Below are 17,207 nucleotides of genomic sequence, written 5' to 3' on the forward strand. Positions count from 1 at the left end.
TGAGCCTTGCCTACGAGCTGGAATTACAGGCATTTATTTTTTACTAGATCCCGTTGATGATGTTGCTAGACATGTAAGAGGATTCATACTCTGGGGTAAAGCAAACGTAACTGAGATTAGAGGTGGGTGAGCTAACAAATTAACATGGGGATCTGATCCAGGGATCTAGCCTGGCTCCACAAGCCAGGGCATGAGCAGATAGGCAGCATATATTTCATGCAACAAATATCTTGAGAAACAATAAAGCCTTTAAAATTCAAAAGATGTAAGGATATTCGTCTGCCACAGGTAGAATCACTTCACCTTTGAAGATCAGATTAGACATGTATCCAATAGGTAGAGTCTTGGTACATCCTTAGATAGAAAGTGCAATGGTTTTATCCGTTGCCTTTACCGCTGTGCCAAAGCTTATGGCCACATGGTTTCGGTGAGGCCTTGCTTTGCATCCTAGTTGGTGAGTAGTGCAGTTCATCTCCAGTTCTGAGCACACCAGTGCAAATCCATGTAATATTATTTGTCAATAAAGGGTGGAAGTTAGCCACAGGCTTCATTGTGAGTTGTGTCCAGAAGCGGCCTTTGCAGGTAAGGGCGGTGCAACGGGCTGGGGGCAGGAGGGACTCAACAAACAACAACAATGAAAAATTTTAAACAATATTTGTCCGTCGAGTCCCCCCACCCTGGCTCACCACTCTTACCTGTACGGGTCGCTCCTGGTTGTGTCTGTGACACATATACGAAAGCCATCACCAAAGTGAGGGTAGTCGTCTCCAAAAATAAATCCCCCCCCCTCCCTCCAAAAGGAACCAGTAGAAGACAGTAAGCTGAAGTGGTGCTCAGGGACAAACATAACCCAGGGCAATGAAAGTTGACCAACATAAGTAAGTGCACCCACGAACTTGGACTTTGAGGAGAAAGAAAAAAGAAGAGTGGGATGGAGGTAGGAATAATAACCAAAACTAGAAAGTACTCTCAGCATCATGCCACCTGTGCTGCCTGTATGCAAATTGCAAGGTATAGGTTAGGACTTTCCCCCCAGTAATTTGCATAATGGTGCTTGAAAAGTGTTGGGGTACAATAAATACCGTTGCTCCCCTAGGCGAAGCCCCCTGCCAACTCCAACCAGGGTGTTACTTTTCAATTCTGAACTTGGGCTTAGCTGGGCCAAGCACCTCCCCTCCTAAAATATATTGGTGGGTAGATGAGGGACGCTGGACGACGGATGCCTACCATGCATTGGAGTCCTCTTTATCTCATGGAAACCTGCCTATACTCTGATTTATAGATAGATGATTCATTGTCGCTAAAGCTCTCTGACGCCCTACAGGGTGAGAATTAGTGCTATAATACAGATGGAATACATGGAGAGAGGTGCATGGAGAGATGAGGTGCAGCATTGGAGGGTGGTAGTGGGGGAACGGCTGAAGAAGCAGGTCTTTGCGGGTGGGAGGCACCATGCTGAAGACTGCCCCTAGCATCAAAAATCCAACGGAAGGCGAAATCCCTAATTTGGCATTGAAGTCCCTTACAAGGTCCAACATGGCTTGATTTAAGGGACGCCTTTGCGCGATAGTTAACGTTTTATATACAATAGCAAGCAGTCTTTTAAAAGGATAATATTTGGACAAGAGGAGCAGCATCATAGAATTGAACACGTAGATGTTCAATTGGTGCCTACACTCACATAATAGGCAGGAAAAGACTAGACCTACGAACAAAGGTAGGAATGTGCTGGAGCAAGAAAGTAGAGGCGTAGTTCTCAGTTGTACATACGGTGCAAAGGCCACTGGTCCAAGAAACAGAGGGGACACAGTCGCCAAAAGGCTTCACTTAAGAGACTGTTGACTGTTGAGAACTTTGGGCTCAGGAGGGATGCCCATGGCTTAATTCCCTTCCTGTGTGGGTGGGTGTGAGTACAGAGAGTGACACAGGCCCCTGAAAGTAGTGGTGAAAAGTATCCTGCACAAGTTCTGTATGCAGGCTTGGTTCTTCAGTCATGAGCTGCGGCTGCTCAGGGGAGATGATAGAGGTGGTGCTACGTACGACAAGAGCTGTCAAGGTTCAAGTCTCGGCGTCGGGTCAGCATCCGGTGATTCTGGGCAGAAGACCACCTACCAGTGCCTACAAGACACAAGCCTTTGCAATGCAATAGGTCTCGCATTTGGGAGAGTTTAAGCTTTTGGCATTGTTAATGAAAAAGCCTTTTATTTATGTTTTAAAAATCAACACAATGACAATATCTCAAACTCTCATAAATGTGTGACCTATGGCATTGCAAATGCTTGTTAAACTTGGTAACATTCTCTGGGCATTGATTGCATTACCAGTCCGACTTTGTAAAGGTCCTTCCACTGCACAGCAGCATATGGCCAGGGACTGCCGAAGGACCCCCACCCTTCCGTTAACCAATATAACATTAATAACAGGACGTGAGAGGGCTTTCTTTGGAAGGCGGGGGATCTTTCGACCCCCCGGCCGTATTTATTAAAATATACAAAACAAATCAAAAATTGAAATAAACAATATTTACGCAGAAAATGGTACAATTGATATATACAGGTATTCAGATGGCCGGATCTAACCGGCCTGGCCTTTGTTCCCTTTGTGGCCCGGAAGTGACTCAATCACTTCCGGGTCACCAGGGAACCCGGGGCGAGTGGGGGCCGGTGCGCCCCGCCATAAGTGCGGCGGGGCCGATGTCGGCCCCGCCTTTCCACGTATCTCTGCCATTTTAGAAACATTTGAACCATTTCAGCTATAAACATTTTTTTTTGTTAAAATCTGCAGATTATGCGGCAGATGATGGATTGAGTGGCAAGAAGGCAAATCTTTAATGATGCGAAAATTGCTGCGGCCACTCAATCACTGGGCCCTGGTAAGACATAGTGATGTAGTGTGATAAGACGTAGTGAAGGAGTGTGAAAACACACAGTGATCGATTGTGAAAAGAAATAGTGATGTTGTGTGATAGACATGCCTAGAGATATTCTTATTTATCACTGTTACAATATGTAATTTTTAGGGGATGGTGCAGTGAGGGTGCAGTGCTGTTTATATTTTAGACATATCTGGATGTGCTCTATTTATATTGCAGTGCTGCAGTGTGATAGACATGCCTGGGGATGCTCTTTATTCCTCGGAGTACTGCAGAGTGAAAGACATGTTAAGGGATACTTTATATTTATTGCAGTGCTGCCGTCTGATAGACTTATCTGCAGATGCTGTATTTCTATTGCAGTGATGCAGTGTGATAGACTTACCTGTATATGCTATATATTTATTACGATTATGCAGTGGGATAGACTTATCTGCAGATGCTGTATGTCTATTGCAGTGATGCAGTGTGATTTATCTGCAAAAGCTGTAATTTTTTGCAGTTATGAAGTGTGATAGACATATTATTATTATTAAAAAATTTTATAGAGCGCGTAGTCACCCTAAGGTATCCCAGCGCTAAAGATCCCTACTTCTGTGGGTTCGGCAGCAGAGACGGGAGAGGACAAGTTTCAGAAGGGGACAATTAAAATTAAGGAAACAGGTGAGCTTTGAGCCGTTTCCTGAAACGTAAGTAGTTGGGATCTTTTCTCAAGTCTCGGGGGAGAGCATTCCAGAGGCGTGCGGTGTGGACCGAGAAGCGTCTTCCACCCGAGCGGGCTTTCTTGAATCTGGGCAGGATGATAAGGGACTCATTGTCTGAACGGAGGGATCTTGGGGCTTTATAAGGTTTTATGAATTTCCTAAGAATAGGAGGGCCTTGATTCTGCAGTAACTTATGCGCTAGGCATAGGACTTTGAAAATCACGCGTTCCCTCACTGGGAGCCAGTGAAGGAGCTTCAGAGCAGGTTTGGCTGAAGCTCTGGCCGGGGTATTGGTGAGGATCCGGGCCGCCGCATTCTGGATTTTCTGAAGTTTATTTAAGGTTGCTTCAGGTGCGCCCAGGTAGATTGCATTACTATAGTCGAGCCTGGAAAGTATGAGGCCTTGGATAAGAAGTCTTTGTGATATGGGTGGAAGTAGGGGCAGGATCTTTCTCATAGATTTCCGTAGTCCGAAGCAGATACCGGCTACTTTTTTGGCCTGCGTGGTGAATGAAAGATTAGTTTCGATCCATACTCCCAGGCTTTTTACTTCCTGTTTTGGGTCTGGGGGAGGACCCAGACAGGGTGGCCAGGTGTCCAGGGGGAAGGTGAGTCCATTCTGACCCAGAAGGAGGATATCAGTCTTTGATCCATTCAGCTTTAAATCTGAGTTATTCATCCACCCATGTATCTGCGTCAACCAGTTGAATAAGTCCGCCGGTTGTTTACTAGGGTGGGATAGGGAGACGACTAGTTGTGTGTCGTCCGCATAACTGATGATGCTCACTCCGAACGGGGAGACGACCTCCTCCAATGGAGCCATGTAAATGTTAAACAATGTGGGGCTCAGGGAGGAGCCCTGGGGCACCCCACATTGGAGGGGTGTTTCGGAGGAGCAGGTGTTATTTTCCCAAATCTGAAAGGAGCGTTGGGCCAGAAAGGAGGAAAGCCAGGATAGAGCAGTACCTTCTACTGCTACCTTTTTAAGCCGTTTGATCAGGAGTTGGTGGTTGACGGTGTCGAAGGCCGCACTCAGGTCGAGGAGGATCACTGCCACTGATCCTCCTTCGTCTAAGAGTGCCCTGGCCTCCTCCACCGCCGCCAGGAGGGCGATGTCAGTGCCCTGTCCTGGACGAAAACCAGTCTGTGAATTTTTTAGCAGATTATTCGATTCCAGAAACTGGGAAAGTTTCTTGTTCACCAGTTTCTCGGCGATCTTGCTGGTCCCAGGGAGAAGGGATATTGGTCTATAATTAGCCAATTCCGCTGGGTCCAAGGAGGGTTTCTTTAGGAGCGCTTTAACAACTGCCGCTTTCCAACTAGGGGGGACGAGTCCCTGTTGAAAAGACGCGTTAATCAGATGGGTCAGGGGGGATGATGATGGGGGCTACTTCCTTGAGGATCCACAGTGGTGCAGGGTCCCTAGGGGATCCGCTTTTGATGGAAGTGTCGAGTGGATCGCCAGTGTCGCTTGGATTAGAGGGAGGGATGGAGTTCAGGATTTTTTGAATTTTTTCTTGGAAAAAGTTGGCGAGCTGATGGCATTTTTCCTGGTCTGCTTTGGGGTCTGGGGGGTTTCTCGGGGTGGGATAGGGGACATTGAGAAGGTCCTTCAGGATGGTATAGGTTTCTTTACTCGAGCAGGCGGCTTTTTCAATTCTTTCCTGAAAGAATAGGCTTTTTGTCTTGCTGATGGAAGATTTATATACTGATAAAGAGGTGAGATAGGCATCCTTATTAGTATTAGACTTCTCCATCCGCCAGGAACGTTCAGCTCTTTTGCAGTTCTGCCGAAGCGACTTGAGCTCTGGAGTATACCACGGGGCCGGTGGTATTCGTTTGGTGTGTTTGAGGGTGGTGGTTTTGGGGAGGAGTGTATCCAAAGAGGATGTGATCCAGAAGCTGAATTGTTTGTCGGCAGTAGTAGCATCAGGGGAAAACAATGGGATGGTGTTAGAAAGAATGGCGGACCATTCGGATGGTAGGAGTTTATGCCAGCGTCTGTCGGTGACTTTGATTTTCGCGGACTGGGTGATGCAAGTAGGAGACTTCCAGGAAATGGGGACTAAAAAATGATCGGTCCAGGGCAGTGGCAAAGAAGGACTCGTGGTGATATTGGCGTTGTTAGTAAGGACGGGATCTAAAAGGTGTCCCTTATCGTGGGTGGGCTCATTATTCACCAATCGAATGTTGAGTGACATAAGGTCCACTAGTAGGTCGGAGGCAGACCGGTCAGCGGGATCTGTAAAATGGAGGTTAAGGTCACCTACAATAAGAAAGTTAGAAACAGAAGCGGCCAATTGAGCGGTCGTTTCGGTAACTGCGTTAAGGAATTTCCCAAGAGTACCCGGGGGACGGTAAATAAGCAGTCCCGAGATGGAGTGCGTCGGGGAGGTTAGGAGGGAGAAGTGGCAGCTTTCTGCGTCTTCAATATTGGCGTCGTTGATTCTACAGCTGAGGTGATCGCGGTAGATTATGGCCAACCCACCTCCTCTACCTCTGGGTCTGTGGCGGGTTTGAATGAGATAGCCTGGGGGAAGGGCGATGACAATGTCCGCGTCAGTGCTATCAGGAAGCCAAGTTTCTGTTAAAAACAGTGCATCCAAGCCTTGGTCTTGGATCAGCCCATTGATTTCGAGTGCGTGCTTGGGGAGGGAGCGACAGTTGAGAAGACCGAGTTGTAGTCTGGAATTGACTGGGATCTGAGTGGCTGCATCACAGCGCGTACAGCTTGTAAAGGGTTTACCTACGTCGTGAGTGTAGAGACAACCTAGGCTTTTTTCAGGTCGGAGGTCCCGAAGCGTGTCTGCTGAATACATCAGGCGACTAGGGGGTGAGTCTGGCAGAGTCCCTGGGCCCGGGTCCGTCCGGGCCCGGACGGGCCCAGACGGGCTTGCCTTAGGCGCGCCTTCGGCGCGCAAACGGCACTCCCGCTGCGCTTGCGTGGGAGGCACATTTAGGATGAGAAGGTGTGGGCGTGGCCAACCAGGTGGGCGTGGCCTCGCGTGTGCAGCAATGGCGTCCCTGAACAACAATGTCCCAAAACAGCGCTAATTCCGCTGAATTGTGATTGAGCCTGCTAGGCGTTTTAGCCCAGAAGAGAGCAGAGGTGAGAATATAAGTTTTAAAATAAACAAACACAGAGGATCAACAATTTAAAAAAAGTAGCGAATTTCTCCTCCGGCTTCCGCCTCAGAGGTTAGGGTTCAATTGGTCGCGCTAGTGATCAGCGCTGTTGTTATAGGCGGAGGGTGTGGGCGTGGCCTGTCAGGTGGGCGTGGCCTCGCGTGTGCAGCGATGGCGTCCCTGAACAACAATGTCCCAAAACAGCGCTAATTCCGCTGAATTGTGATTGAGCCTGCTAGGCGCTTTAGCCCAGAAGAAAGCAGAGGTGAGAATATAAGTTTTAAAATAAACAAACACAGAGGATCAACAATTTTAAAAAAGTAGCGAATTTCTCCTCCGGCTTCCGCCTCAGAGGTTAGGGTTCAATTGGTCGCGCTAGTGATCAGCGCTGTTGTTATAGGCGGAGGGTGTGGGCCTGGCCTGTCAGGTGGGCGTGGCCTCGCATGTGCAGCGATGGCGTCCCTGAACAACAATGTCCCAAAACAGCGCTAATTCCGCTGAATTGTGATTGAGCCTGCTAGGCGCTTTAGCCCAGAAGAGAGCAGAGGTGAGAATATAAGTTTTAAAATAAACAAACACAGAGGATCAACAATTTTAAAAAAGTAGCGAATTTCTCCTCCGGCTTCCGCCTCAGAGGTTAGGGTTCAATTGGTCGCGCTAGTGATCAGCGCTGTTGTTATAGGCGGAGGGTGTGGGCGTGGCCTGTCAGGTGGGCGTGGCCTCGCGTGTGCAGCGATGGCGTCCCTGAACAACAATGTCCCAAAACAGCGCTAATTCCGCTGAATTGTGATTGAGCCTGCTAGGCGCTTTAGCCCAGAAGAGAGCAGAGGTGAGAATATAAGTTTTAAAATAAACAAACACAGAGGATCAACAATTTTTTAAAAAGTAGCGAATTTCTCCTCCGGCTTCCGCCTCAGAGGTTAGGGTTCAATTGGTCGCGCTAGTGATCAGCGCTGTTGTTATAGGCGGATGGTGTGGGATTGGCCTGTCAGGTGGGCGTGGCCTCGCGTGTGCAGCTATTGCGTCCCTCAACAACAATGTCCCAAAACAGCGCTAATTCCGCTGAATTGTGATTGAGCCTGCTAGGCGCTTTAGCCCAGAAGAGAGCAGAGGTGAGAATATAAGTTTTAAAATAAACAAACACAGAGGATCAACAATTTTAAAAAAGTAGCGAATTTCTCCTCCGGCTTCCGCCTCAGAGGTTAGGGTTCAATTGGTCGCGCTAGTGATCAGCGCTGTTGTTATAGGCGGAGGGTGTGGGCGTGGCCTGTCAGGTGGGCGTGGCCTCGCGTGTGCAGCGATGGCGTCCCTGAACAACAATGTCCCAAAACAGCGCTAATTCCGCTGAATTGTGATTGAGCCTGCTAGGCGCTTTATCTGCAGATGCTGTATATTTATTGCAGAGGTGCAATGCCATAGACATAGCTGGGCACTCTATTTTTTATTACACTGATATAGACATATCTGATGGTGTTGTATGTTTGTTGCAGTGATGCAGTGTGATAGACTTATCTGTATATGCTGTATATTTATTACGATTATGCAGTGGGATAGACTTATCTGCAGATGCTGTATGTCTATTGCAGTGATGCAGTGTGATAGACTTATCTGTATATGCTGTATATTTATTGCGATTATGCAGTGTGATAGACTTATCTGTATATGCTGTATATTTATTGCGATTATGCAGTGTGATAGGCTTATCTGTATATGCTGTATATTTATTACGATTATGCAGTGGGATAGACTTATCTGCAGGTGCTGTATGTCTATTGCAGTGATGCAGTGTGATAGACGTATCTGTATATGCTGTATATGTATTACGATTATGCAGTGGGATAGATTTACCTGCAGATGCTGTATGTCTATTGCAGTGATGCAGTGTGTAGACTTATCTGTATATGCTGTATATTTATTGCGATTATGCAGTGTGATAGACTTATCTGCTGAAGCTGTATGTTTTCTGCAGTGATGCAGTGTGATAGACTTCTGTAGATGCTGTATGTTTTTTGAAGTGATGCAGTGTGATAGACATATCTGCAGATGCTGTATATTTATTGCAGTGGTGCAATGCCATAGACATAGCTGGCCGCTCTATTTTTATGACACTGATATAGACATATCTGATGGTGTTGTATGTTTGTTGCAGTGATGCAGTGTGACAGACATGTCTGCGGTGCTCTTTATATTTCTAGCAATCACGCAGTGCGAGAGACATTTCAGGGGGTGCCCTCTTTATTTTAGTGAGGCAGCATTAGATGTCTTGGAGCTCTTTATTCCATGGAAGTACCAGGGGTGCTCTTGTTTTCACCGGTGACACACTGACAGACACTTCCCCAGGATGTTCATTATTAATGAAGTGAAACAGCGAGATCACGATGCTTGTTTATTGCATTCAGTGACACAGAGTCATTTTAGGGGTAAAATGTCATGTCACATGGTCTGATGCAGTGGGATGGAAGTCTCCAGTGCCCATAGCACTCCCGCCCCTTTCCCCACGATACCCATACATGGTGTAACATCCAATGCTTTTGTGGACCTGGTTTTAAGATGTAACAGTGGACTTTTGCGCCCTATAGAATAGGCCATTATGCATCAGCGACATGTAAGATGTCCGCAGCCACAGGTGATAATGACAGATTGAAATGTGTAAATATCAGGGGACCCGGGTAGCTATGGTCAGAGAAATGAGTCATTAGAGAGCAGAGCTTTCAGAGGCTGCAGAGCTGCAGGCACGTGTTGTAGCATAAACCACATTTTATTTGTAGGGATGCATTATAATCACAAGTGTAGAGGCACCCGCATGTTGTAATGACATGAATTGTTCGGATTTTGAATTGTATTGACTCGAAACGCAGTGTGCCTAGGCCATTAAAAGTTGCAATGAGAATTAATGTAGAAAGTGAATGTAATTAGCAGAAAAAAACGGGAAGAACTCGTGTTGAGATTCTGACAATTATTCATGTACTAAAAACATTATTAATCGTGTAATTTTACATGTAGGTTGAATGTTTTAATATTTGCAATTTCATAAAGCTCCTATGCTCGTTTTTTAAGTTAACTGAATCATGTAGGCCTGAAATGCATTTCCCTGTAAACTCTCGCTTTAAAATTAATAGCTGAATTTCATGTATGCTGTGCGATGTGTTCTTTCTCACATTTTGTGTTGCAGGTGAAAGAAGTGCCCTTGTTAGCCAGAATAATGTCTTTGTTTTAGTAAGTCAGGCTAGGAGAGAAGGAGTTGCATCCTAAACTTGAGTAGATAAAGGAAAGCTGTCGTGCTTCACACAGGAGAAGGTCTGGGAATCAAGGTCAACTACCATTTGAGATCCTACTCAGAGCAGATGCGGTGAACTGCAAGGACTCTTGGGAAAGATATCTATAATACTGCGATGTTGAGAGTAGGGAAAGTGCCCACTTCTTCTCTGCCTTCGGAGAGAGGGCATCTTAGAGCCAGATCTGTCTTGCTAGCTTATGCTACATGACCCATTAATGTGGAGAGACTTCTTAGGGACACTCCACAGACTGACACCTTTTGTTTTCCCTTTCTGAGGATGCTTAAGTAGGAATGTCACTTAGCGTTAAAGTAGAGAAAGAATAATGCATTTTACTCACCAACCCTCAATGCAGGCAAATCTGGACTCATGCTTTCTGATCCTCTGCATCCTTTTTCATGAGCTAATTTTCTTGTTCACGTTGCACAGCCTCAACTGAAAATGCAGATTTGGCTTTATGCTTATTCTGATGTATTTCTAGCCGCTCATCTTGAGGTGTCTTTATATTCAGTTGTTTTTGGCATTGTAATAATTTAACTTACTTTATGGAGTTGCTTGTGGTTATCAGGTGTCCAGAAGATTTCTGGATGATTTACCTAACAATATTAACAAATTTTATCCCTTTCACACTTACATGCTGATAAAAAAAACATCATTTTGTGACTCTAGAATAGGTCTGGAGCATTATGGCCAGGCCCTTTCAACGCAGACATGCTCAACTTGCAATTATGTTACCTCGTCACCACTCCTGTGTGTTGCGCCCCTTTCCAATCTTGTGTCTTGACTGGCCTAACGTCCCTTGCCTGCCGTCACACTGGCAACTCTTGTTTATGGGTGGCAGGCAGCAGCCCTCTGTTTTTCTACCTCAGAGTTTCATTACCTTCTACATGCTAACTTATGCTCACTTTGCCTTCTCTGCGCCTTCCTTGCTACTACTTTATTACCACCCGTCCACTCTGTGGCACGTTTGCCACTACTAGCACATCCTATTCCACTCTCTGCCACCCATTTCACTTAGTGACGCATTGCACATCTCCTGTGTCACACTCTCCTCTGGTGTCTTGTGTGCTTTTGCTTTCCAGGTGTCATCTTGCCTTATATGTGGCATTTCCTGTCTTTTATGTGCCCCATTCTTGTCATGTGTTAACCGTGCCTTCTATGTAAGACTTGTTCCTCCTGAATTTCCTTTGCTCTGATGCCCTACTCTAGAAGGCATCAGGCATCTCACATGGCTGTGAATCAAAAGTCCTTACACTGCCTTCCCTCTTCACCCTCTCTCAACACCTCTAGGAGCTTCATTGGAACTAGACCCAGGGCCTTAAGATGTCTGCCAGTGAAGACACTTTTTTGAGGAGGCGGGGTTGGTGCACGAGTGACTCTGAAGCAGCAGGGACACTCAGTGTTTGGAATGAGTTACCACTGAGGAGTGTTATCATGTTAGGTGCATGTCAGGTGGGGGCACACTTGGATATCATTCCAAGATGGCGCTAGAGACACTGGCATTGTCATTTGTCACTGCTGTCGTCCTTCAGTTCCACTTATACATTTAAGCTGCAAGCTTTCCTGACTCCTCCCAGTTTTTCACAAATTACCCGAAGTAACTAGTGAAGGGGGCTGTAACTCCATAGTCACCTTACAATTTATCCCCTAATATTGCCATTGAATAGTGCCTTTGTGAGCGGGCAGGCCCAATGGTGCATGAGACCCAGACACACTGCTCCTTATGCAGCACTTCTTAACCAGGACTGACTAGCTACAGCAAACACGGCTAGCCCCAGGAGCACCCTCACCCATCAGTATGCCCTCTTCATTGCACCTGCATGCCAGACTTACTAGCAAGAGAGGGACACCAGTGTGAGATCAGATCACAACACACTTCATGTGCAAGCGGGCTCGGTCCAGTCTTGGCAGAATATGACTGTGTGATTGGTCATAAGCACTAAATTCATCATTCATTTAGGTATGGACTGTTTGGAGAGGGGAGTGTTGGTTCTACAATTGTGCAGTACACAGCTTGTCATCAGTATGTGCTTGGTTGCTAAGCATGTTTTTATTCATAACAAAATGTTGTTTTCAAACATTTGAGGTGTCAATAATGTATTCAATTGTGTATAGAGCTAAAGCTTTCCCTTATGAAAACTAAACTAAAATGTTTTGTGGTTGGTATAGTGATGCACATGCCTGGTAGAACACTTTTATCCCTATTCTACAATGTGGGCAATTTGGATTGCCGTGTATGTAGTGATCTCATGTTCTGAAATAGTCTAATGTCATTTTCCATAGTCCCTTTTCATGGAAGGGTTTAAGGTTCTTTTCATCTTTGTATTTTTTTTTGCTACATGATGCAATGCACAGAATAATGAGAAAGTGATAGCTGCTGTATGCTCTTTCTGTGTATGATTCTAGGTCCATCAATCAATCAATCAATCAATCAGGTTTCTTGAACAGCGCAACTCCTCACCTGTGAGGGTCTGAAGGCACTGGAGGGGGGAGAGATCTGTGGTTCAGTCGAAGAGCCAAGTCTTGAAGTCCCTTCTGAATTGCGGCAGCGATGGCGATTGCCTGAGGTGCAGAGGCATGGAGTTCTAAATCTTCTCAGCGAGGTAGGAGAAGGATCTTCCTCCAGCCGTGGTCTTGCGGATCTGTGGTATAGTGGCTGGAGCCTGTTGGGCAGAGCAGAGAAGTCTGGTGGGAGTCTGTAAGGAGGGAACAATGGCATTCCTCTTTCAGGTCAGGCTCGTTCTCAGTGCTCGCCCGCACATCATACTTGAGTCTATAATTTTCTCTTCCTCACCACTTTTAAAATACACCAGCCACCACTGATGCAAAAAACTAGTACTGGTGCCCTAAAATAAGTGTTGGTGCCCTAAAATAGGTGCTGGTGTGCTAAAATGTGTGCTCTTGCCCTAAAATAAGTGCTGGTGCCCTAAAATGCGTGCTCGTGCTCTAAAATGAGTGCCTGTGGACCCCACCGGGGACCAATGACTCAAATTAAGCACTGGACCGTTGTACAAAAGCGCTCTGCAATCACTGCACTTTAAATAGCACTTTCCTCCAATACTGAACTAGCGTGCCTGTCCTCTGAGGTCTGAGGGCACCTGGGGTTGATTTGAGTATGTTTCATCTGCTGGACCAAAAACAGGAATAACATTTATCACTTTAACTTGGGGCATATCATCAAGGCGGCGTAAAACAATTATCGCTGCTTTTGCGTCCATTTTCGTGCGAAAAGCGGTGATAATTATATTGCCTTATCAGCAAGGTCACGCTATCGCATGAATCCTTGCCTTTGCGCCATTTTACCAACGCCCAGCTTTGCATCTCTAATGAGATGCAAAGTGGGCGTACCTTGCCAAACTCCCATGGAGAATGTCGCTAACCGACATTACTCCAATCAACAAGGATATCGCTAACCTGCTTAGAGATGTTAAAAGTAGCGCTAACCGTGCTAAACGCAGGTTTCATTAGGCCTGTTTCAACGATGACTCATTATCACAACAAAATACACCTGGGGGTCACAAAAAGAGAGTCAAAACAGAGTGGATCACAATGCCAATGCTACACAAGAGACACCAGTGAGGACATCGTCCGTGTTAGTAAAATGCAGGCCACGTTGAGGCTCAAGAGCATATGGAGAAATAGTTTCCATCAGAAGCCACACTGTACCGCCCTTTTTCTCATCATTTGGATTCTCCTCACCCAGGAGACAAAACGGCCGGTCAGATGTTACCGTGACCGATATGTGTGAGGTAAGGGGTGTTGTGTATGGTACATAAAAATAGACGTGGCTACTGTAAAGGCAGTGTTAAAGTGATGAAAGTGTTAAGTGAAGGAAGATGTAAAATTAGGTGATTAGGTGGACAAACAACATTTATTAGTGTCTCCCAATCCCTAAGGTTTAAAAAGCAAGTGTAAATGCGGGTTTTAAATAATCACCGCATTCAATAGTGGTCAACATGTTTCTGCATTATATTGAACATAGTTTCAAAATGCATTCTTCAGGACCGAAAAATAAAAACACTGGTATGAGGAGCACCGCTCTGTCCGTCGATGTCTCCTGGCAGTCAACTGTACTGCTTGGCCCCCCCAAGCAGTACAGTTGACTGCCAGGAGACATCGACGGACAGAGCGGTGCTCCTCATACCTGCGCTGTAGCCAGGTGGGGTGAAGCCTCTCAACCATCATATTTGGTATACGGTTGAGTATATACCTGAAGGTCAGGCGATATTGTTCTTATTCTCTTTAATCTAAGTAGCAGTGTTTTTATTTTTCGGTCCTGAAGAATGCATTTTGAAACTATGTTCAATATAATGCAGAAACATGTTGACCACTATTGAATGCGGTGATTATTTAAAACCCGCATTTACACTTGCTTTTTAAACCTTAGGGATTGGGAGACACTAATAAATGTTGTTTGTCCACCTAATCACCTAATTTTACATCTTCCTTCACTTAACACTTTCATCACTTTAACACTGCCTTTTCAGTGGCCACGTCTATTTTTCTGTACCATACACAACACCCCTTACCTCACACATATCGGTCACGGTAACATCTGACCGGCCGTTTTGTCTCCTGGGTGAGGAGAATCCAAATGATGAGAAAAAGGGCAGTACAGTGTGGCTTCTGATGGAAACTATTTCTCCATATGCTCTTGAGCCTCAACGTGGCCTGCATTTTACTAACACGGACGATGTCCTCACTGGTGTCTCTTGTGTAGCATTGGCATTGTGATCCACTCTGTTTTGACTCTCTTTTTGTGACCCCCAGGTGTATTTTGTTGTGATAATACTGTATTTTGGGGCATGCACCTGGCAGGTCGGTAAACTCGCCCTCAGACCCTACTCTCATTGTTTGTTGTGTGCGTCAACGATGACTTAGCCATAATATCCAATAGGAGTTGGATATTATGGCTAAGTCCATCCTGCCCTATCAGCAAGGTATCGCCTGTCGCAGTGCGATCATCGCTGGATTTCCAGCGATAATCGCACAGTTTCATAGCTAAAGCTTCAATTTCTATCGCTTTGGAGATAAGCGTCGCTGATAGCACACTATCTCGGCGATAGAATTCAGCGATAGCCGGCGATAATTATCCTAGCGCTAAGTGCACTTAGAGATAATTATCGCCGGTTGTTGCTGATATGCCCCTTGCTATTGTGACACGGACTCCTAAAGAGTCGACAGTAATGTTTCTAGTGGGTATTTTTTTTATTTATTCAACGTTTGTCCTCGGTTTACGTAAATGATGCAAACTATTAAACGTGTAAAAACACGAGTAACATGTCAGCGTTCTGCTGCGTGTTCTGGTATCGTTTGTTCGAGCCCTGCGCTCTCTGTCTCCCCAAGAATGTGGGGGCATAATAACAAGGAACAGGGAAAATTAACGCTAAGGGCGCTTGGCGTTAATTTTTTTAACGCCCGCTATCGCTGGATAATATTGCCTGGTTATCGCATTATTTACAACGCTAACTGCCTAGGCGATAAAAAATCCAGCGATAGGGGCATTTTGGGAGGTTATCGCTGGTAATGCAGCGATAAAACTACAAGGATAGCGATATCCTTGTTGATACTCCATGGTGGATTTAGCCATGTAATCCAGCTCCCATTGGATTACATGGTTAGGGGCCATATGTATCAAGCACTAATGCGATCGCAAATGCCGAAATTTGCAGAATTTCAGAGTTTGAAAACGCATTTTTGCTAAATGGTATGTATGAAGCAAAAGTGCGTGCAAAATTGCAATTGCATTCAGGAATCGCAAATTTTGCGATTCCTTAAATGCAATGTAAGAAGCACCAAAAAAGGGCAATTTCGCCTTAAGGAATCGCAAATTACCACTAACTTCAAGTTGGTGGTAATTTGCAATTTCTTTGAAAAATGCATTTTTTTGCATTTTTCAAAGTGCCATGTGACGCACATACATGCCCTAAGGGCATGTATGTGTGCCACATGTTCAACTATGCTTATTTCAGGGGTGCAACAGGGTGTCCTTTTGACCCCCTTGCACCCGTAAAATTGCATTCTCAATTTGCGATTCGCTAAGTGCTATTCACAAATTGAGAATGTCTTCCCATTCATTCCATTGGCCTCTAGGCCCATAGGAATGAATAGTGAGGTATTCCTTAACTGCGAATCGCAATTTGAGATTCGCAATTAAGCAATATGTAGGATTGGCAAAATTTATTGCAAACCCTACATACATAGCATTTTGCGATTCTCAAATAGCGATTCGCAAAAAATCGCTCTTTGAGAATCGCAAAATGACTTTTTGATACATGTGGCCCTAAGTCTGAAAATTAGCAGACGGAAAAAAGCAGCGTTAACCGTGGTTAGCGCTGCTTGTTTTGTTTCTAACAGGGTTAGCGTGAAGCTTGATAATAGGAGAAATATCTCTTAGTGACATCTCTTCTATTATTTTGCTCTGGAACGCCCACTTTGCACCTCATTAGAGATGCAAAGGGAAGCGTAGTGAAAAAGGGTGCTAACATGCGATTTTGCATGTTAGCACCCTGTTGTTGATAGGGCGATATTTTTATCTCCGCTTCTTTGGCTTTTAAAGCCAAAAAAGCGGAGATGAAGCCCTTGTTAATATGCCCCGTGGATTTTCCTTGACGTTTTCAAATTAAACCTCTGAATCACCACATTCGTGCATCCGTTCCTTCTTTGGCACGGCCTTCCCGCTCTTCTCATTCATCGCGTAACAAGTAACAGGTGGTGTAACTAGGGGGCTAATGCGCCTGCTGCAGAAATCCATTTACACCTTGCAGGCAGCAGGTTTCAGTTTCCAGAACTTATTGTGCCAGCTCCACCTTTCACCTCTCCGAAACCGATTAATTGGCGTGGCTGATTGAAAAAACCTGAGAGCGCCTGTCAAGCTCTACTTAAAATCAGGTTTGTATGATTTTTTGCAATTAGCACAGACCCTGCAGTGTGAGCTGTGTGGTGGGGGGACAGCTCTGTTGTCTGGTGCAGTGACTTGAATATTAACCTTGAGTTCACTGGTGTTACTCGGGAAGGGACTTGCTGGGCCTGTGATATTTGTGATGAGAGATTGCAATGTTAACCACTATCAAAGGTGGAGATGGTGCAGAGAAAGACTCATCTCTCCTATGGAGGTCCTAGTTGTGGCTTAGTGGTTAATATAATTAAACGGTGTGATCCTGGACAGCACCGTTATCCCAGTGCCTCCATTAATTTACCTTCTAACATTTGAAATGCTTGGAAGGTATC

This window comes from Lissotriton helveticus, chromosome 4_2 (assembly GCF_964261635.1).
Source record: "Lissotriton helveticus chromosome 4_2, aLisHel1.1, whole genome shotgun sequence".
NCBI lineage: Eukaryota > Metazoa > Chordata > Amphibia > Caudata > Salamandridae > Lissotriton > Lissotriton helveticus.